Here is a 23,328-nt window from a genome sequence, read left to right on the forward strand (position 1 = left end):
ACCCCTCCCCTCTCAGTACATTAGCTTTCCATATTGAGCCTAACAATTGGTATCAGAGCTTGAATCTTGGAAAAGGGTTTAACTACCTAAAGAGAAAGATCTTATCAATGGAAGGCTATAAACAATCTCAGAGGATTGTGTATCTACAAGAAGAGTTGGATCATGCTAATCAAGTGATTGCAAACATGCAAAGGCAAATACAAAAATCTTTGAAAGTGAGAAGAAGATTATCTGATGATTTGCAGGACTCTCAAGAGTTAGTGGAACAAATTAAGACATCATCTGAGAACAATATATCTGAAGAAACTAAAGAAATGATTGGAGTATTGAAAGAAAAGAACAAAGCACTGGCTGATCAACTGAAAGCATTGAAAAGAGAACATGAACATTTCAGCACACAGATGACTGAAAATCTTGATGCATTGAGGACAGCTGAGGATAAAGTAAGAGATCTAGAAAGAGAGAAACAACAACTTGAAGTCTTAGTATCTGATAAGAATGATGAAATCACAAGGTTAACTAGAATTCAACAAAATCTGTTAGATCAACTTGGTTATGCACATCATGAAGCAATTCTGAAGAATGATGAGAATCAAGCATTGAAACTTGAAGTATCAAAGTTAACCGATGAACTTGAAATAGAGAAGAAATCCAAAGAAACACTGAATAAGAGTTATAAAGCATCAAAGATGTTGTATGAGAAACTGAATACAAGATGACCCAACAAAGATGCAGGACTCGGTTACAAAGGAAAAGTCTCTACCGAGAAAGGAATTCATACTATCGAGAGAGGAGAATCATCAAAGTAAGCTGGAAACAAGAATAACATCAAAAGAAAGAAGCCTATTTGCAACTATTGTGGAAATCAAGGTCACACTGCCAACATATGCCAAATTAGAAAAGGTAAGCAACCAAATGTCACTAAGTCCAATGGTTATTGTTACAATTGGAATAAATATGGTCACACATCTAATCAATGTAGGACAAAGTCTATTAAGAATTATCAGAAGGCAAAATTCAAAGGGTTTTGTAAAAACTGCAATAGATATGGACATAGTACCGAGAAGTGTTGGTTTAAGCAAAAGAACTATATGTGGTATGCACACCAAGCAAATGCTAGCGGTTACCGAACTCACACAGATCCTTACAGATAGTATTCTGTAGTACCATGGGATTACAATACAAGGATATGGTGTGAATGTTGTGGAAGATATGGACATATAAGTGCCAACTATTTTATAAGGTTTGGGATGTACAACCGAAGATCATTGAGAAATCCTGGTATGGCATTTTTTTATTGTCACAAAGTAGTACACTTAGCTGGAGATTGCAGAGATCAACCTAGAAAAGACACTGAAGAAATAAAATAAAAATTAAAGATGATTTGGAAAAGGAAGGAAATTATGTCAAATGAAGAAAACACCTTACCTACCGAGTTAGGTGCACCTATTCCAAATTAATCGGTAAAGGTATGAAGGGACTGCATTCTCTGAAGGTTAAAATCTTAACAGTTCCTATTCTATTTATGTACTTAATTCAAAATCTGCATAATTAAGATGTATTGGTAAGTTTGAAATTCTATCAAAGTCTTTTGAAGCACTTTACAGGAAGTCTATCAAGTCGGTGAATACAGGAAACCTGTCTAGTTGGTGAATGAAGGAAGTTTGGTTACTTGGTCAAAATGGAAAAGGGAGAGTAAATCAATTAAAGAGGAACCAAGTGCATTTAATATTTTTGACCTAACCTACCCGGAGCCTGATAAGGTATTTTGTGTACTTAAAAGCATTTGCGCGGTCATTTTCACTTACCAAATTTTTGAGAAAGCAGAGCAAGCAAATCAAAGGCGATCAAAACCTCCGACAAAGCAAATTCAAGGTATTTACATCAATCTCAACACATTGTTAAGCTGGTTTACTGATCTCATCTAGTTGCCATTATCTGCTAAGTATAAAGCATCTATCCTTTGAAATCTTGAAACCCTAAGGACTCTTTTGTTAGATTTTATTTGAAATCTTCAATGGCGCCCAAGATCCAAGATCCCATAATTGTCAAGAATGTAGAAAAGCCCTCACTAAAATACTCTTTGACTCCCAAAGTCGCTTCTGAACTAGATGACAAAACCGTCTTTTCACTCATCTCGGACAGAGTGTTACTAGTTGAGGATGTGAGATTCTTCACCAAATGTCGTGTTGAAGAACTCGGTCATGTTGAAATCAAAGACACCTATGATGAGCTGTGTACTGATGGTAAATTGAACAGCAAGTATGAGCACATCAAAATCAAAGGATTAACTAAAGCCCTAACCTATCCTCGTGTGTTCAAACCCCAGTGGGTCAAGTTTGTTCTGAGAAAAGTTCACAATGATTTCATGTGGCTAGAAGAGCAACCATTTAAGATTACTAAGGAAATCATTCATCTGATTACCGGTTACCCTATCTATGATCATGCCCGAGCCCAGAAGATGATATCATAGAAGGAATTGATCAGTTTAACCAGAGTAGAATCTGATTGTAGAGGATTGAAACTAAATAATGTCACTGATGAAGAACTAAAATTTTCCATTAGAGTAATGGGCTACTATTTCTTCCAATTGGCAAGGGAAAATAGTGTTCCCTGTGCAGCAGTAGACCTAGCCTACAAAATTGTGAAAAAGGGAATAAAAATTGATCTATGTGAGGTGTTGTTGAAAAACCTATTTGAAAATTTGAACACCATCAGGGAGCTGAAGAAGAACAACTCGACTAATACTCTAAAGTTTGGATCATTACTGGTATGCATGTTTTTCTATTTTGAAAAATTCTTTCCATCAATTGGTAAAGTTGTTTGGGAATTACACCAACCAATCACCCATTAGATTAATGACTTCATTAAGAAGTTAGGAGACAATTTCAATGATATTATGGATGATTACTTCAGTAAATTTCAAGAGAAAATTCATAACAGATATAGGATTCCACCCCAGCTAGTAGAGAAATACAAAAATGATATATGTTTTGAAGTTGACACCGATTACTGTTATGTGAATGTTGTGGAACCAAGGACTCAATCTTTGTCACCAATGGGTTACAAGATTGATTTTGACATCACAAAACAACAAATTGATGCATTTCTTACATTACCTAGACATGCTACCGAGCTGAGGTATGGTACCTATGAGGAAGTAAAGGAAAAGGTAAAGATGAACATTGTAGTACTAAAAGCTACAAGAAAGGCAACAAAAATGATAAAGGCATTGTCAAAAAAATTTGGAGAAAACTCTTCCTCTACACCTGTCAAAGGCACCATTGCCATTACCAAAGAGGAATCTGAAGCCCAAGAGGCAGCTATAACACTAAGCACCGAATTGCCTAAGGGAAAATAATTGAAGAGAAAGAAACAGGACACATCAAAGGCCTCACCTACTCCACCTCCAGTAAAGTGACCTAACACGAGCATCTGCAGCCTCACCAAGTAAGAAAACAAAAAGTGTTACTGCTCCCAAGGTAACAAAGACATACAAGAAATCTACTCAGAGACTCAGTTTAGCAAAAGAGTCTAGTGATACCGAATCAGAGGATACAAGCAAATTCCAGATTGTCAAGAGCAAGAAGGTAAATATACATAGTGTTGAAAACTTCTGTGCTAATCTGAAAGAATATGGTGGATTTGGAGGATTTAGATATGTCAAGTATGAAACTAGGAACAATGATGAAAAGAGACAAATTGAAGAAGCTATCATCTGCACACTTCTAAAGTTCCGATTAGCTCCATTGGAACTAGCTAAATCACTTCCAAATGAACTGTATCTACATATTGATAATAGGTGGAAGTATGCAATGGACTCAGAGAAACAGATCAAAGAGAGAAGTCTGGCTCATTTATTTCTTGACGTGTCAGTAGCTGAAATAAAGGAACATCTGACAATCTACAACTCAAAGTTTCTTGTCAAACAAAGAGCCTTAAAATTGATGAATGGGCTATATATTGAAGTAGAAAATGAGACAAAAGCAAAGTGGTATTAAATCTTCAAAATCAAGGATGTGGGTGAGCAAGCTACAGTTGAAATCATTGATGTCATCGAGCATGATCCTGATGTCACCGAGCAAGGTCCTGATCCTACCAAACAAGACCCTGCTGATACCATTCAAATAGATGAAGATGTCATGGATTCAGAGGCACCGGAACAGGAAATGATAGAAGGCACTGCATATGCAAAACTTGTATCTAGTGAATTAGTCTTGGAACAAGTTCAGCCTTATCCACTAGTCAAGCAACCTGTCTCAACCAAAACTCCTCGGGATACAGATCAAGGCACTGAAGGTCACAAGTCTACAGCAGGAGAAGGTACTACTCAAGAACAGACATCTCAAGCACCTTCTAACACTGAGACTGTTGCAACTGAGACACCAAGTACCGAGACACCGAAGGACTCTATAGAAGCTAAAGGAACCAATCAAAGTGTTGCCTCTACCGAGCAACCTACCGAGGCTCATCAAGCCTCAAAAGCCCTTGTCTTAGTTCCATTGGTGAAAGGTAAAGAAAAGAAGATTAAAAAGGATAGTTTTAAAGCTGATTTGTCAAAACCAATAGTGTTGCCCAATGTAGACATATCAAAATTGAAAGGGCAAGCACTCAATAATTTCAGTGAACTGTGCAAAGCAAAGGTTGAACAAGAGAAGCAAATGGCCATTCAAAAGAAAAATAAAGTACTTCAGGAGGTAAAAGCACTCCTAATAGATATGCTACCTGAAGCTACAGTATCAACTAATGCAGCCATCCACATTCAACTGGATGAACTCCTAACAAAGATAGAGACATCTGGAGTAGATGCATCAGAGTATTTGAGCAAGCTGAAAGACAAAGAGCTCACTGCAAAAATGATAGAAGAGGTACAAAAAGCTATAGCCATTGGCAAAGTTAAACTTGTCAAATTTATTGCTGAGTTGACTCCTCAACTCAAGCACATTCTTTATTTATTTCAAAAACTCTACACATTTTCTTTATTCATTAAAGACATTAAGAATAAAATAGAGGCAATTGAGAAAGAGAACACCGATCTCTCAAATAAGTTGACCACCGAGCCAAATTCAGTTCAGAAGTTTTATACAAGGTTACAATAGCTCATGGCTCAACAATTGGACTTAAGAAATGAAGAACACAAGATCAGGATGGACATAATGACCCTTTAGACATTATTCCTTCCACATCTTTCATTCGTCCAAGAACAGATCAACCAAGCCACATACTTGTCTACCACTCAAGAGGGAAGCACTCTAGATGGCTTAATATCACTATTGGTTGATATTCAAGCGCAGAATTCTTTAATAGACAGTGTAAAGGATGCACTCTTTGTCACTCTCACTGATGCTCGGACCAAGTACAAATCCATTTTTGATCAGTTACCATCCCCGAATGGTAATTAAGTTTTTGATGTTTGTCAAAAAGGGGGAGTAATATGTTTCAGTACTAAGGGAATGATACAGTAATATGATACAGTCTTGGGGGAGTAATACGGAGTAATATAGAGTGATACATTATTGAGAGAATGGTATAGTATTTGGAGTATAGTAATCATGGGGAGTACACCAAGCAGTAAACATGATAGTAAGCAAAGTACAGAACAGATCACCAAGCTTACAAAATCAGAGTTTTGTACAGTATATTGATAAGGGGAATATATCTAATATATTATATTATTGACTATTGTATATACTGTCAGTATAGTCAAATTTTGCAAGTATATAGATTTTTGAGTTATAACTTTGAAAGTAGTTTTTGTCAAACATCTCAACCAATGTCAAAAGGGGAGATTGTTACTACTTATTAGATTGCCATTAGTTTTATGTCAAAGTTATACTACATACTCTAGTCGATTATCTATTATTGAGATATTCAGTCGGTATGCACAATCTAGTCAGTTACAGAAGAAAGCAGTCATAGAACGCAGTATACACCGAGTTGTCTACCAAGTATCTTTACATATCTACCGAGCAGCAAAGATGACACACCGAGTTGATATACACCAAGTGAAACATGTTACCAGATTCAATGAACTTGGCATGCATATGAACACATGTTACAAGATCGAGGCACATCTAACCATTATCACATTGGAAATTGCACTTAAAGATTGTGTATGATTTTGAGGTCATCTAACCAATGAAATAATTTGCATGGTTATTCATTCAATAAATCGTGTTTACAAGATCAAAGCAATGAAAGGATCATCGTTATAAGAGATCTATTTATACAACATGAGTTAAGAGTTAAAAAGGTGTGTGCATGAGTGTAAGAAGACTGTTACAAAGACACAGAGGTCACCGAGAAGGTTTTCAGAGAACAGTCGAAGAACAGAGTAAATAGAAGGGTTTACCGAGTTACTATATGGGTTACCGAGGTATGCTATAGGTAAGGTAATCTATTCTGACCACATAGAATCTTCTATAACATTCTAGATGTAAAGTTGCAGATATTTGTAATGATTTTATTATAATATTGTGAAGTTGTAAGAGAAACCTTTAACAGGGTAAAAGACTCTAATCAAGTCTATAAATTGTAAAGCCTCTAACCAAGTGCATCATTTATATGAAGTGTTGTAAAATCCTTTAGCAAGGTAGATCTAACAGATCTTGTTACTCCTAACAAGGTAAGCTATTAGAAATAGCTAAACATGTAGCTCTAATCGAGCAATCTTTATTATTGCAGTAGTGAAGTTGTGGTTGCCATCCCCACCGCAGTTTTTCTCTCTAAGCAAGAGTTTCTGCGTAACCAAAATATATGTGTTATGGAGTGAATCATGTATGATTGTTATCTATTTGTTTTAGCTTTGTATTATGTTTTTGCACTATTCGATTTATGCGTAACAGTAAAGTTATTATTGAAGAAACATTTTGGAGTACTGATTCACCCCTCCCCTCTCAGTACATTAGCTTTCCATATTGGGCCTAACAACACCCCATTGTGTTCCTACTATTTTACTTTTACTTGTTTAGTTAAAATGCTTTATCCAATAAACATGTTTTGAATATAAATATATTTTCGTTGTGAAATAATTGAATGAATATGCAATCAATATGATGTTTTGATATGGAATATATGATGCATATATTGATGTATATTTTAATAACAGTAGACTATTGTTGTAATGCGTTGAGTTGGATGCAGGAAATGAATGATCCTCCAGAGGGGAGGAAGAGTATCACTCAGGAGAGGAATTTGGTTTGCTAATCTTACATATGTGCCTTATTGAGCTATCACACACTCACAACCTAGTTGGTCAAGTTGAGTTAGATTAGTTGGGTAGCGATAAGATGCCTTATGTCGTTTGGGTGATGTTTTGTTTGGTGATGATTAGTGAAGTGTTTTTATACCTTGGTTTGTTTATCCTAGTTTGGAAATGTTGGATTGAATCTCTTCATATAATATTATTTAATTATTTGAGATTTCAATATCATATACATATATATTAATATATATAATATAATATATAAATATACAAATATTAATATCTATGTATATATATTTATATATAATTATTGAGTTGCCTTTTATTTTATGCATGTCGACCTGCACTATATTAACTCCACGAATGCCATATTGGAGTCGACTGTTACCACGACTGGAGAATATGGGAGGGGGCTCCCAACATAAAAGGTGGTGCACCCTACTCCAAAGGAAGGGGAGGTATGGTAGTTAACCCACCACCCTACTCCGTGCACACCATACTCCAAAGGGAAAGGGCATTGGTTACTAAACCTGCCACCTTTTGTAAGTACATGGGAGGGAAATTAGACCGTTTGTAATGCCCAAGTAAATATGCAACTTGGTCTTTGTCTCAGTCAACTCCATATTGTAGTAGGAGTATAAGTGTTAGCACTGACCAAGTGAAGGGAGCACTTAATATGGTAAGAGCTATATAGTGTGCCAAGTATTAGTTCAAACCCCCTATTTCAAAGGATGCAAAGTGTTAAAGGGGTAATCTCTTGACCCATTCTAATGGGAAGTGAATTAAGTATTTGGTTACCCTATAATAAGAGAATAAGATGTGAGATAGTTAACTAGGTAACAACTTAGTTATTAATACTTGTATTTTTAATAGGTATTTGAGATAGAGTTCTATTTGTATAGGTAAGTGGTGAGTTTGATTAATCACCATATTTGACTTAGTAATGGATGATTCATAGTATTATTTTGATGGACTGTTATGTGTCGACCATGGAGATAGAGAGTAGCCACATAGTCTTAGTGGTGGTGATAAGTAAGAGAGATGTGGCAAGTTAAAGAGCTTAATTGTAGCATTAAGTCTCTCAAATTTTATGTATAAATAGAGGAACATATCTCATCTTTTGGGATCATCTCATCTCATCTCGCATCTCTTGCATTCCACCCTCTTCTCATCATTTCATCTCTATAATCTCTTTTTACTTATTATTCATTGTTCCATTGTTCTTCATTGGGAGAGAAGGAAATAGTGCAATTAAATGTGAGGGAATAGTCTAGATTCTTTTGTTGAAGGCTTGGGAATGTCTGTGTTAGTGGATACGCTGTGAAGCTAGCGTCAATGGCGGAAGGAATCAACATTGCATGGTTTAATATAGTAGCAGAATTGCAGGCAGGTAACTATGATAGTTACCTACCACCATTTTATTTAAAATAAAAGAATTGTAACAAAAAATTGAACTATGCAAAATAGAAAAACTTATGATGACTGGGTGAAAAAGTGGATAACTCAATCAATTTCCGTCTTAATAATGATAGATATAATGACTCGCACATCTATTGCAAATGCATATCCCATTTTTGCACAGCAAGCTTATGAGAATCCTCGAGAAGCAACTGGGCGTATTGTATGTGCAAATTGTCATTTGGCTAAAAAACCTGTGGAGATTGAAGTTCCACAGTCCGTGCTTCCTGATACCGTTTTTGAAGCAGTTGTTAAAATACCCTATGATAAGCAAATAAAACAAGTTCTTGCTATGAGGATTCTACCCTCTCTTTTATATTAATATGTTATATATAGATTATGATGTTGTTTAGGCTCAGTTGAACCTATGATAGGAATTGCATTACTTGGAGTACATACAATCTTGAGTGATGGAAATGTTTAATCTTGTGAATAGATTCATGTATGCGATTAATTATGCTTAATTAAAATAATGATGGGAATTGAGATACTTATAGGATATGCATTCTTGAGTTGATAGAAACTAGATAATCCTTATGATTAGATTTAAATATATGTATGTAATAGCTACGATAATGCTATGCTATGGTGTTTATCTTTAGTATGTAAGAATGGTTGATTTGGTTAATCCTAGGATGGAAATAAACCTCGATAATCATGAGAATAGGACAAATGGTTAGTTTACTTGATAGTGCTATACTATGATTTGTATATTAGTATGTAGGGATGATTGATTTGGTTAATCATAGGGTTAGGATAATCTGTGGATGGGAATAATGTAGATATTCATTCTACTATTTAGCCTTATGGGAAATGTATGAGAATAGAATTAATGGTTAGTTTACCAAAATAGAGCAATGAAGTGGGTGGACATATGATTCTCACTTGAAGTACTGGGTGATGAATTATTTGGACAAAGTAGTGTAGGCTTCCACTATCTACATTGTCGGTTCATTATGATCCAAGTTTACATACTAGGCAAGGAACACCATACATGTAGGTTATAGCCTTTGTATGGTAGCTCTAGTTATGTAGGACACAATACTATGCTCAGAAGGCTATATTATATTGTGAGGTTACCAAACCAAACTCTTCATCGAAGGGTCGGGCCACTTTAGTTATAAGAGGCACGGGTGACTGTTAAGTCTTGGTTGGGTGGAAATCACTTGAGTGATGCTCTTCCTCATGCATTTGGAAGCCTATATTTGAGGATGTATGCTAGGAAGGACATTTGGACCACTATGTATTACTTATGTACTCTTTAAAGCTAAGTAGAAGCTTTATTTGTATTCAAATATTCCTAAAGAAAATGGAAGTTAAAAAAGGATAATGTAAATGCAATCATATGTTTATGTATATGATATTGTATATGTTTTATGATGACTGAAAATAAAAAGAGATTTATTTCAATTATGTATCTTGAATTGAAAAGGAAAAGAGAATTTTTATTACTTGTATTTTGGACATCTATTTATTTTACTTGTGGGTTAAAACTTGGTAAAATGGAAGGGTAGAACAATGGGGATGTTACAACATTTAAGTAATTCTTTTCAAATTTTCTTGAGTTTAGGATATGTCTTATTCATTGATATAGTCATTCATTGGTGTTCCTAACACCCCATAAGCATTGAATCAATAATCTAGGTGCTCTTCACACCATAATCTTAACTTAAATAATTCTTTTAGGAGACGAATGGCAACGCCAAGGCTAGTGGTGCATACACATGTCAATATTTCATCAAAGAAGATTCAAAAGGCGAGGTTCTAGAGACTATGATCACTTCCTATTGGATCAACGTGGGAGATACCAATCTTCTATGATTTGGTTCAATAGATTCCAAAGCTCACTATACACAAGCAAGCCTTCAACAACAACTAAGAAGATGATTGAAAGTGGAATCATCAAGGTAGCTGGTTTTTGTCCCACCATTCAATGTTATGAATTGATGATCAAATGTGCCAAACACTATTATTCTCATACAAGGACAATAATGGCACTTGAAAAAGGGATACTTTCTTACCTATCAAAAGTGGCTTTTACAACATAAGGAAAATCCCTTTGTCGGGTAGCTTTAATAGGATTTCAGTAAATCCTCTAACCAGGTGACTCAAGTTCGTTGAGTTCTTTAAATCCTCTAGAAAGGTAACCTTTAATAGGGTATATAGCCATCCCTCAACCGAGTGATCTTTAATAGGATCAGTTCCTAGCAGAACCTTATTGTAAACTCTTTAACCGAACTAGGCTCCTAATAGTGCAAGCTTCAAAAGAGTTCAAAAACAAGCTTGTAGGTATTCATCCCCATCATGTTTTTTCCCAATTGAGTTTCCACATGAAAAATATGTGTGTCATGAGTTGTGCATTTTTTTGTGATGATTAAGTATTCTTTATTTAAGTGATTATCCATGCAGAGCTAATGGTTATGGTATTGTTGACACACCACATGCATATGTTTATGGGTGAAGTAGTTATCAAGTATTGAATGAATCTGAAGGGTTCAGTTTTACTTTATGTTGTCTAAAGTCTTATTGTGTTTAACCGATATTTCCATGGTTAAGTTCAGTAATGAAGACAACCGGTTAGCATTTTTTTAACTTGATAAGTTGCACATAAGTTTTTGTATGTACTAATTCACCCCCCCCTCTGAGTACCAGTTAGGGTATTTGTTGTTCATCATTATTCATCAATTGGTATCAGAGAAACTCCAGGTCCTCAGTGATATAAGCTTAACTGCTTGAGGTAAAAGATCCTGCCTTAATGATGAAGAGGGAAGGTTGTAAGTTCAATACGGATAACTTCAAAATATGGAAGGACAGAATGAAGATCTATATCAAGAGTTTGGGTGCTCAACACTAGAACTATGTTGAGAATGTCTATGCAATTCCCACTGGCACTTTAACCGATGATCAAAAAAGAGAGATTCAAGAAAATGGGCAAGTCATGGAAGCCCTTATTAGTAGTTTGTCTGATATTGAACTCATTGATGTACAAGATAAGGACACTCCTAAAGATGTATGGGACACATTGGAAACTATTTATGGCAATGATGAGCATGTAAAGCAAGCTAAGGAAGAGAGCCTTAGAGGAAAATTTGAGGACATGAGGATGGTTGAAGGTGAGACCATTCAACAATATGGCATACGAATCAAGACTGTTGTTGGAGATATCAAGAGCACTGGTGAAACAATTGATGATGCCACCATTGTCAGTAAAGTCTTGAGATCATTGTTACCAGTCTATGCAATCAGAGTTGCTGCTATTCAGGAACTAAGGTCTATTGACAAAACCAAGGTATCCTTAGACTCTATCATTGCAAAGTTAACTGCATATGAGTTGAATAGCTATGATGGAAGTGTTCAGAAGACTAAATCAGCTTTTAGAGCATCTGTTGCACCAACCAAAAAAGGAAAAGAAGCAAGTACCAGTTATGAATCCATGCAAAGCAGAGGTATGGATGATGAAGAGATTCTGATGGAATTTGAATCTCTTCTTGCCAAGACACTTCCAAAAGGTACTAGAAAATCAAGAGGTAAGCTTCCTTTAAAATGTTTTTCCTGGAATAAGATAGGACATATAGTTGTTAACTGTCCTAACAATGACAATAAGGATAAACTAGAGAGGTTTAGAAAGTATAAAGGATGAAATAGAAGAAATTGTCTTGTTGCAATGGATGAAGGTGTTACTGATGAAGAATCTGAGGATGAAGAGAATGAAGACATAGTGTTTGTAGTTGTAAAGGAAGAAGTGTCTGACAAGAAAGCACTTGTCTCTCACATTAACAACTCTAATGAGTGGATAATTGATAGTGGTTATTCTCACCACATGGCTGGTGATCGGAAAAAGTTTTTGTCTCTAGAAGAATATGATGGAGGTGTTGTCAGATTTGGCAATGATGCACAATGCTTGGTAAAAAGAAAAGGATCCATCTCATTGAATGGAAGCAGCAGTGCAGATGATGTCTACTGGGTAGAAGGTCTTAAGCATAACTTGTTGAGTGTTGCTCAGCTAAATGATAAAGGACTCATTCTGGAGTTCAAAGGTGGTATCTGCAGTATAGTAGGAAAAAGTGGTGAACTTATTGCCACCGGTAAGCAGACCAGAGATAACCTATTTCAATTGAATGGCAAGATAAGTCGATGTCTGATGGCAAAATTTGATGATAGTTGGATATGGAATAGGAGACTTTATCATATGAACTTTGATAATATTGTGAAGGCTAGTAAGATCAAGGCAGTAAGAGGATTACCTTTATTGAACAAACCAAAGAATTCTTTGTGTAGAGAATGTCAACTTGGGAAGATGTCTTCCTCAACTTTCAAAGGTAAGTATTTTTCAGCAAAAAAATTGCTTGATCTTGTGCATACTAATTTGTGTGGTCCTATGAAAACTAGAAGTATTCAGGGAGATAGGTATTTCATGATTCTTACTAATGACTGCTCAAGAATGATGTGGGTCACATTCTTGAAAGACAAGTTTGAGGCATTTGGAAAGTTTAAAGCCTTTAGAGCATTAGTAGAGAAGGAAAGAGGTCAAAAGATAAAATGCCTAAGAACTAATCAAGGAGATGAATTCACTTCTAATGAATTCAACAAGTACTGTGAAGATAGCGGTATCAAGAGGCAATTGTCTGCCCCAAGGACACCACAACAGAATGGCATAGCAAAAAGGAATAACAGGACTGTAGTTGTAGTGGCTAGAACAATGTTGATCCAAGGAAAGGTTGCTCACACTTTTTGGAGAGAAGGGTGAGCACTGCAGTCTATACTATGAACCAGGTACTCATCAAGAAAGGTAGAGTTAAAACCCCTTATGAGTATTGGATCGAGAAAAATCCCACTGTGAGTTATTTTAAAGTGTTTGGTAGTAAGTGTTACATCAAAAGAGGTGAGCATCTGAGCAAGTTTGATGCTAAATGTGATGAAGGAATATTTATGGGATATTCCACTAAGAGCAAAGCTCCCAAGTGCTACAACAATAGAACACAAAAAATTGTTGAGAGTATCAATGTCAGGGTTGATGAATCCCCTGAGGGACCTGAGGAAACCTGCAACGAGGAAGTGGAAGATGAACTGGGTATAGCCTTTTAGGAACCGGTTAAGAAAGAAACAAGTAAAGATCTCAGTGTTCCTATACTGGTAGAAGTTGCAGTAGGTGAAGAAGAAGAAAAACTAGCAAAACCAGCTAGAGTCATTCCTAGGTATGTGAAACTACATCATGATCCGAAGCAAATCATAGGAGATAAAGATGCAGGGATACTCACAAGAAGAAAGGTGAAAGAAAAATCTTGCATGATTTTTGAATTAGAGCCCAAGACTTTCAGAGAAGCACTTACAAATGAAGACTAGAATAAGCAAATGGAAGAGGAGCTAGACCAAATAGAAAAGAATGCAACATGGTCCTTGGTACCCAGACCAGAACACAAGAATGTCATAGGTATCAAATGGGTCTTCAGGAATAAGCTAAATGAAGAAGGCATGGTTGTGAGGAACAAGGCAAGACTTGTATGCAAAGGATATGCTCAAGAAGAAGGAGAAGACTATGGAGAAACCTTTGCTCCTGTGGCTAGATTGGAAGGTGTCTGAATGCTACTTGCATTTGCAGCATTCAAGGGATTTAAGTTTTATCAGATGGATGTGAATTTTGCGTTCTTGAATGGAATACTAGAAGAGGAAGTGTACATTGAGCAACCGGATGGGTTTGCCTTATCAGAAGATAGTAACATGGTGTGTAGATTACACAAAGCCTTGTATAGATTAAAACAAGCACTAGGGCATGGTATGAATAGTTACACTCTCATCTTGTGAAGATAGGATTTCAAAGAAAAAGTGAGGATAGAAACATCTACCTAAAATCTGAAGGTGATCAGATTATGATCTGTGAAGTATTTGTAGATGACATAATCTTTGGAGGAGATGATAAAATGAGTCATGCTTTTGTTGATGAAATGAAGAAAGAGTTTGAGATGTCTCTGATTGGAGAGATAAATTTCTTCATTGGTTTACAGATTCAACAAATGAAAGAGGGAATTTTTATTACCCAGTCCAAGTATGTCAAAGAGGTATTGAAGACCTTTGGCATGGAGGAGAGAAAACCGGTTGGTACCGATGGTGACTAGTTGTAAACTAACTAAGGAAGATGATTCAGTGTTGGTGAATGAGAAGTAGTACCAGTCAATGATTGATAAGCTACACTATGTAGTGCACAGTAGACCAGATATTGCTCATGTAGTGGGCATAGTAGCACATTTTTAGAAAAGTCCAAGAGAATCCCAATTGGTAGCTGTCAAGCGGATTCTTAGATATCTAAAAGGAACAGTTGACTATGGATTGTGGTATCCACATAATGGTGACTTTAATCTCAGAGTATATACTGATGTCAATTGGGTAGGTAATGTAGATGATTGGAAGAGAACAACCGGTTGAGCATTCTTTCTTGGTGAAAGACTAGTCTCATGGACAAGAAAGAAGCAGAGTTGTACTTCTCAATCTATAGCTAAAGAAGAATATGTGGCATCATTTATGAACTGCACTCAAGCAATCTGGATGAAACATGTATTAGAAGCTTTCAAAGTACCTATATCTGAACTGGTGAGTATATTTTGTGACAATACTAGTGCAATAAATATTTCCAAGAATCTTGTATTGCATGCTAGAACTAAGCACATTGAGCTCAAGTATCATTTCTTGAGGGAGAAGGTTCATAATAAGGAGGTGGTACTAGAACATGTTTCCAGTAAGGAGTAGCTAGTAGATATATTCACTAAACCCTTACCAGAGACTACATTTACCTGTTTGAGAGGTGAATTAGGGGTTTTGTCCCTTCATGAAGTCAACTAAAGTTGTGTGCTCCAAATCAGTCAGGTACTATAGTGTCAAATCTTTCAGAATTGATGTGTTGAAGGATGCTACTCCATAGGGGGAGCAACATAGTGGAGAATGGAAGCTTGTGCCTCCACTTTGGTATTGTTGTCAAAGGGGGAGAAGATATCTGATGTATGGGGAGAAGATATCAAATGATGAAGAATACACTGGTCTATGATGTTTGCAGTTGCAATGCTACACTGAGTATTTCCGTCAATGCCAAAGGGGGAGATTGTTGGCATATAATGAACCGACATGTTGATATGATGATAGTGTATGTTTTCATTGATTTCAATAAGTGCAAGTGAACCGATATGCAGATTGGAAGAAGTTGGTGAACCGGTATGAAGAGATGTAGTGAACCGATGTCTGGGTTTCACTAACTGTGACTACCAGTTGGTAGTCTCAGCTCTAGGGTTTCCGGTTTGGCAATCTCGCTTGTGCGATGCAACCGATGACATTCTGTGATGAGTTAGCTAAGAGATGAAGATGAGATTGTGATGCCACATTAGCCTTATGAACGTGAAGGATTTCCTTGAGGATCTTGCATGTGAAGATCGACTGCATTAAATATCTACCTTGAGAATGAACATTCTTCTTAGCGGTATGAGAAGAAAGTGTGATGAGTTACTGATTTCTATGTGTGGTGAAGAATAGACGATGCAGATTGTCTTGTGATCAATTTGAAATTGTATTCCTCTATGCAAAGTGTTTGAACGCTTAGGAATGGACCTCTTATATTGTAAACCCAAAATGCTTAAGGTTTAGAGTTTATGCTACCGACCTAATTGTTGTCTATAAGGTCGATGATCTTTGTTATTGTAAGTTGTTGGCAAATGTTGTGTCTGTGTATCTGAGTGATGAGATACTTGCCAAACCAGTGAGATAAAATTGCAGAGTCTAATTGCAATGTAGAGGAACTGAAAAGGATCTGCCTTAGCATATAGTGTTGTTATCAGATCAAAGCTTTACCTGTTGTCTTCTAATCATTACAACAGAAGGAAAATCCCTTTGTTGGGTAGCTTTAACAGGCTTTCTGTAATTCCTCTAACCAGGTGACTCGATTTCATTGAGTTCTTTAAATCCTCTAGCAAGGTAACCTTTAACATGGTTTCAACCTTTAACAGGGTATATAGCCATCTCTTAACCAGGTGATCTTTAACAGGATCGGTTCCTAGCAGAACCTTATTGTAAAATATTTAACCGGACTAGGCTCCTAATAGAGCAAGCTTCAAAAGAGTTCAAAAACAAGCTTGTAGGTATTCATCCCCACCGTGGTTTTTCCCATTTGGGTTTCCACATGAAAGATCTATGTGTCATGAGTTGTGCATTTTTTTGTGATGATTAAGTATTCTTTGTTTAAGTGATTATGCATGCAGAGCTAATGGTTATGGTATTGTTGACACACCACATGCATATGTTTATGGGTGAAGTAGTTATCAAGTATTGAATGAATCTGAAGGGTTCAGTTTTACTGGTTTATGTTGTCTAAATTCTTACTATGTTTAACCTGTATTGCCATGGTTAAGTTCAGTAATGAAGACAACCAGTTAGCATTGTTTTAACTTGATAAGTTGCACAAATGTTTTTGTATGTACTGATTCACCCCCCCCCCTCTCAATACCAGTTATGGAATATATTGTTCATCATTATTCATCAGAATCATCATGTAAAAGGCATATCTCAAATTTTCATCATCCTTCTACTAGTACCTCTTCCAGGCATAAAGAAGAGAATAATCCAAATGAAGGTCACGAGAATAAAATACTTGAAAATTATTTGAGTCATGAGGTGAATGAATCAATGGAATCAACAATCTATAATAAAAAAAGTGAGAGGTGAGATAAAGGAAAACAATCACAAGATCAAGATGATCCCACTCCCCATATTCAAGTAAGTGATGAAGATGAAGGAGAAGATAGTGATGAGGCAACTTCCCCTCCTAGATATGAACAATTGTCTGACAAAACACAAGGAGGAGAAGGAAGATCCTCTATCCTAACATGACTTAAAGAGAGGCTTGCCAAAGAAGTAATAGAAGTGGATGAAAAACCATTGGTCCACTTGGATAGTCTCCTAAATCAGACTCAAGAAATCACTAAAAGGAAGAAAGCAATAAAGATGTCTAAAGTGATAAGGGATAATACAGGTTCTTGAGCTTGATACGAATCACCATTCCAATGGTTGAAAATTTTTAAAGGTGATATCATAATAGAAGAGTATGATGTGGAAACTATTGATTTGGTTTCACCTACCACTGAGCAAGCATTGGATGATATGAATGATTCAGTGAAAATAGTTCATGACATGCTCAAGATGGAAGTAGAAAGGAATGGAAAAGTGGAGAGAGAAGCAAGTGCATGGAGAAATTACTTTGAGTAATTCAAGGATCCATTAAGGAAACATGATCCATTGGTTACACCACCACCACTACTTCCTTCAGAACCAGTGGATCATGTGGAGAAAATAAGGAATTCAACACAACTAATGGATGCTTGGATAGACAAATCCTTTAAGAAGACTAATAAATCCATAAGAGATAAGAGGAGAGCCTTGAATTATTGTTTCTATTTTTGCTATTGGATTAATAAAGACATTGAATTGTCGTATTTCTATCAAATCCTTGAAGCATTTGCATGATTATTCATCTTCTCAAATCAAGCTTTGAAATTAGTTTCAATATTTAAGTTGAATGATGGAATGTTGTGTATGATTCATGGTGAAACTCCTAATCCATACCACTAGTAGTTTGTTGATTGAAAATTTGCCTTATGTGGTCAAATGGAATCCTTGAAACTGATTTAATTCAATTGTTACTCAATCATTGATATCCATTTAATTGATGGTGTCTATGTTTGGTAATAAGTTGAAAAATCATCTAATTTCCTTAGAAGACTACATTATCCTTTGTGGAGTTGTTCTTACATGTTGAAGCAAAGACTAATAGAGTTTCATCTAAAGTCATCCTTCATCCTAACATTCTTAGGGGTAGCTTAGTATTTCTCAACCCTCAACTTTTGCATTTTATTTATAAAACAAGTAGAAGTAGTAGTAAGTAGAAGAGTTTTATTCCATATCATTTGAAAAGCATTCCTTGAAGTCTAGACATTCATCTCCTAAGAAGTATGTAAGGCCCCTTGGATTAACAACAATCACAATGACCAATTGAGCTTATCCATGAGTCGTGACCCAATGATAGAAACCTTGGAGTCTTCAAATTGATCACATAGTTTAGCATTTGGGAATATTTTTCTCAAAAGAGGATAAGCTACTTTTGTATTTTATTATGTGTTTGAAGTGTCTAAAAAACACATCAATAGGTAGGTGTTTTTCTATTCATTTGTATAGCAATAACACCAAGGCTAGATGTATGATCATCCATCTTCTTGATTTTGTGTCTACATGGTGGTGAATGGAGGAGAAAAAGATGCATTTGGATATTATGACAATTTCTTGAGAGTTGTTTCTTGAGTGGTTTCATGCTTGGTTCTTATCAGATCATTGGAGGCAAAGGAATGCAGATGAGTTTCATGATTTTGCGCAGCAGAATATGATAGTGGAGTAGTACAAGTGTAAGTTCTTTGAACTTAAGTAGTACATTGGGATCATAGATGATAAGGCTATGTTGATTCAGCATTTTGTTAGAGGTCTTAGTGACCGCAACGGGGGTTCTTGTTCTCAAGCCTAAGACCATGGAGGTAGTTGTGGAGAAGGTGCGGTTGGTTGAGGAGAACCTGACTTTGGCATTAGGAGATGTGTTAGGTGTGAAAATAGTTAGTGCTCCAACTTCAAGATCAGTTGCGAGAGGTGCACAACCATAGTCTTTAGGTGTTGCTAGGAGTTATCCATCTTCTTTTCAGAGTAGTTAGTGGTTTCAAAAGAAGTTTCCTCAAAATCAGAGCTTTGTGCATGGTTCTAGATCATAGGGTGATAAAAGTCATAGCAGATAGCGTGATAAACAATCTATTCCTTCTCAGCCAGCACAGAGTTCTCAATAGTTTTCTAGTAGAGGTAGTTTTCAGCATCCTAGTGTGCCTCCAATGAGAAGGGATTTGGTAGGAGAGACTGTTTCTCTTGTGGCCAGTCAAGCCATATTGCTATTCATTGTCCTAAAAGGACCACGCAAATGTTAGGATAGAGACCAACTTCTTTTGAGACTATAGTAGGAGGTGTAGGGAGATCTCATCATGTATTTGTGGTGGTTGATAACCGTCAGGATGAGCACCATGCTACAGTTGTTGAGACCACAGGTTAGATAGGTGATATCTCTTGCTCTTCATTTGTATTAGAGTGATGTGGACTTGCAGTGGCAAAGCAAGATGATAGGTGCCTATTTGAGTTGGCTATGGGGTCCAAGGTGGTAGTGGATTCCTCTGTGCATGATTGTATGTTGGATTTAGTTCTTTTTACCACCTCAGTGGATCTTCGTGTTCTCTCTTTGGGTTCCTATAGTGTTTTCCTACGCATGAATTTTCCTAAGGCTCATCAGGCTAGGAGTGATTGTTGTGATAAGAAGGTGCAATGTCTTGATGATAGTGGAAAGAATGTCGAGATAGTGGGTGTACAATGACCTATTTCTCTTTGCATGATTTCCACTATGTAGATAAAGCATTGTGTATGGCAGAGATGTCAGTCATTTGCAGTGAGGGTGAATGATTTGGATGCATGAGAGAATCAAGATGATCTCTTTCATCCTCATCCCATCCTCCAAGATTTTTCAGATGTGTTCCCTACTGAGATTCTTCGTATGCCACCCAAACATGACATCAATTTTCAGATAGATTTGGTTCTCGAAGCTAAGCCTATATCTAAGGCTCCCTATTGGATGACTACTCAGGAGTTGAGTGAGTTGAGGTTGCAGTTGAAGGAGTTTCTAGCTAAGGGATTCACTCATCATATTGTTTATCCATGGGGAGAACCTGTGTTGTCCGTTAAGAAGGATAGATCTCTCCGCTTATGCATTGATTATCGACATCTTAATAAGGTGGCGGTGAAGAATCATTATCCTTTGTCAAGGATTGATGACCTATCTGATCGGATTAAGGATGCCATGGTCTTGTCCAAGATAGATCTTAAGTCAGGGTATCACCAGTTGTGGATTCATGAGGCGGATATTATTCGTACAATATTTTGTACTCTATATGGACATTATGAGTTTACAGTGGTACATTTTGGGCTTACTAATGCGCCCTTTGTAATCATGAGTTTGATTAATGGAGTTTTCAGGACCCACCTTGATAGGTTTGTGCTTGTATTCTTGGATGGTATATTGGTGTATTCAAGTTCAGTAGATGAGCATGAGGAGCATATGAGGCAGGTTTTAAAGTGTCTTCACAAGAATCACTAGTATGCCAATTTGGTGAAGTGTGCATTCTTCCAGACAGAGGTTAACTATCTTGGCCATGTTATTTTAGGTGAAGGTATTGTAGTGGATCCCTCTAAGATTCAGGCTATAGTGAATTGGTCAGCACTCACTAATGTGGGTGAGGTTCACAGTTTCATGGGCCTTGCAAGTTATTATTGTCAGTTTATTTAGGGTTTCTCGAAGATTTCTCATCCTATCACTTCTCTTCAGAGGAAAGGGAAGAAGTTCATGTGGTCAAATCAGTGTGAGACATCTTTTCAAATCCTTATGGAGTGTTTGACTACCGTACCTGTTCTAATAGTTCCATATCCTTTGGGTGATTTTGTGGTGTGCACATATACTTCTTTGGAGGGTTTAGGAGCAATTATTATGTAGGATGGTCATGTGATAGCATATGAGTCACGTAAACTCAAATATCATAAGCTAAAATATCCTACTCATGATTTAGAGTTACAGGCAATTATGCATGCTTTGGTGAGATAGAGACATTTTCTTCTTGGGCATCTGTTTGAGCTGCATAAGTGATCATTGCAATTTATAGTATATTTTTATGTAGTCAAACCTGAATTCTAGGTAGCAGCGTTGGATAGAGTTTCTTTGTGAGTATGATTTTGAGGTGAGGTATATCCAAGGTAAGGAGAATGTGGTGGCAGATGCTTTGAGCCATAGGAGGCATAAGGTTTCAGTGTTTCCTCTTAGTGTGGATTTGAGGAGTCATATTCTTAGTGTGCTTCCTTTGGATGCTTTGTACCAAGAGGTTAGTGCAGAGGTTGCTTCAGGCAGAGCTCTTGAGGGGAGGCATGCACATTACTCATTGGAGTCAGATGGTCTTCTTCAACATTTGGGATGTATTTATATTCTAGCTTCAGATGGAATCCAAGCTTTGATCTTCTAAGAGGCTCATCGTTCACCATATTCAGCACATCCAAGTGTCAAGAAGATGCATGTAGATTTATGATAATTGTTTTATTGGGCCTCCCTGAGGAAAGATATAGAATATTTTGTGTCTTGTTGCTTGGAGTGTCAGCAAGTGAAGGCAGAACATCAACATCTAGTAGGTTTTTTGCAGTCGAACCTGGTTCCAAATTAGAAATGGGACATCATATCTATGGATTTTATTGTTGGATTGCCTATGTCTTCTCATTATCATGATTTTATCATGGTCGTCGTTGATAGGTTGACCAAGGTGGCATACTTCTCTCCTATCAGATCTTCTTACATAGAAATGACACTAGTTTGGCTTTTCATGGAGAATATAGTGAGATTGCATGGTATTCCTCATCGAATTATATCAAATTGTGATTAAATGTTCACTTCAGCATTGTCGACCTCTCTTCAGCATGATTTAGAAGCTCAATTATGTTAGATAACCGGTGAATAACTGAGAGGGGGGTGAATCAGCTGTTAACATATTATTATTTTTAATCCACAATACAACCTTAAACAAATCAAGAACCGGTATAGACAGATGTCGATAGAAATAGATACCGGTAAACAATATAACTTAATAATTAACCAGATAATTAATGAAAAACAACCATACCACTTAACACAATTATTTGTAGGTGGAAAACCTAGAAAGGGAAAAACCACGGTGGGAAGCCTACCCATAGTCAGATGAAACTTCTATAGAAAGTATGTGTTACAATGAGGGGCCTGCACTTGCAGGAAGGCACACTGCCTAGAGCGTACTACTCATTACAAAAGAATCTCACTAACTATGGAGAGGCTACAACCTTCTCAAGATAAATGGACAACAATCCAATAGAGTGAACTCTTGGAAATAGCATCGACCATGCCTGATTATAGTCTCAGTTAAGCTCAATGTTAGAGGACTAAATCCTCTTCCAAATCCAATTTGATCACCAATGATCAATCAACTCCTCTGCATGAATGATATTACAATATTCACACATTACACTCCTTGACCACGATGTTTCCAATAATGATGATACTTTACAAATGGTTTCTATCTCTTATTTATACAAACCCTAAGGCCTAAACCAATTAGGTCAGCCACCTAAAGATATTACAATAATATCATTACATAATTCCTTATTACAATGATATGCCATGTCGGCTTAAGACCAAAACAATAATAACAAATCTATAAATCATCTTGAATCATCTAGGTAACATGTAGAGTACACGCTAGCATGATATCGGCCCATAACCTAGATAGGTACCAGACCTATTCTGGGTCCACCATGCCAAAGCAATGTCTTCAAGCAATTGAAGAATGATCAACAAACATCTTCACCATCCTAAAATTCTCAAAGAAGCTGCACTAACACCAATTGTGCATCCTGTCATGATTCCTAAATGAAAGCTCTCTCAGTAAAGCCTTAAACCAGTGTCGATAAGGATTTACCGGAGTGTATGAGAACATCCAATTACCAAGTCAATACCAACTGACCAAAACATGCTCATGGAGCATATAACT

The sequence above is a fragment of the Cryptomeria japonica genome, chromosome 4, assembly GCF_030272615.1.
Source record: "Cryptomeria japonica chromosome 4, Sugi_1.0, whole genome shotgun sequence".
NCBI classification, from domain to species: Eukaryota; Viridiplantae; Streptophyta; class Pinopsida; order Cupressales; family Cupressaceae; genus Cryptomeria; species Cryptomeria japonica.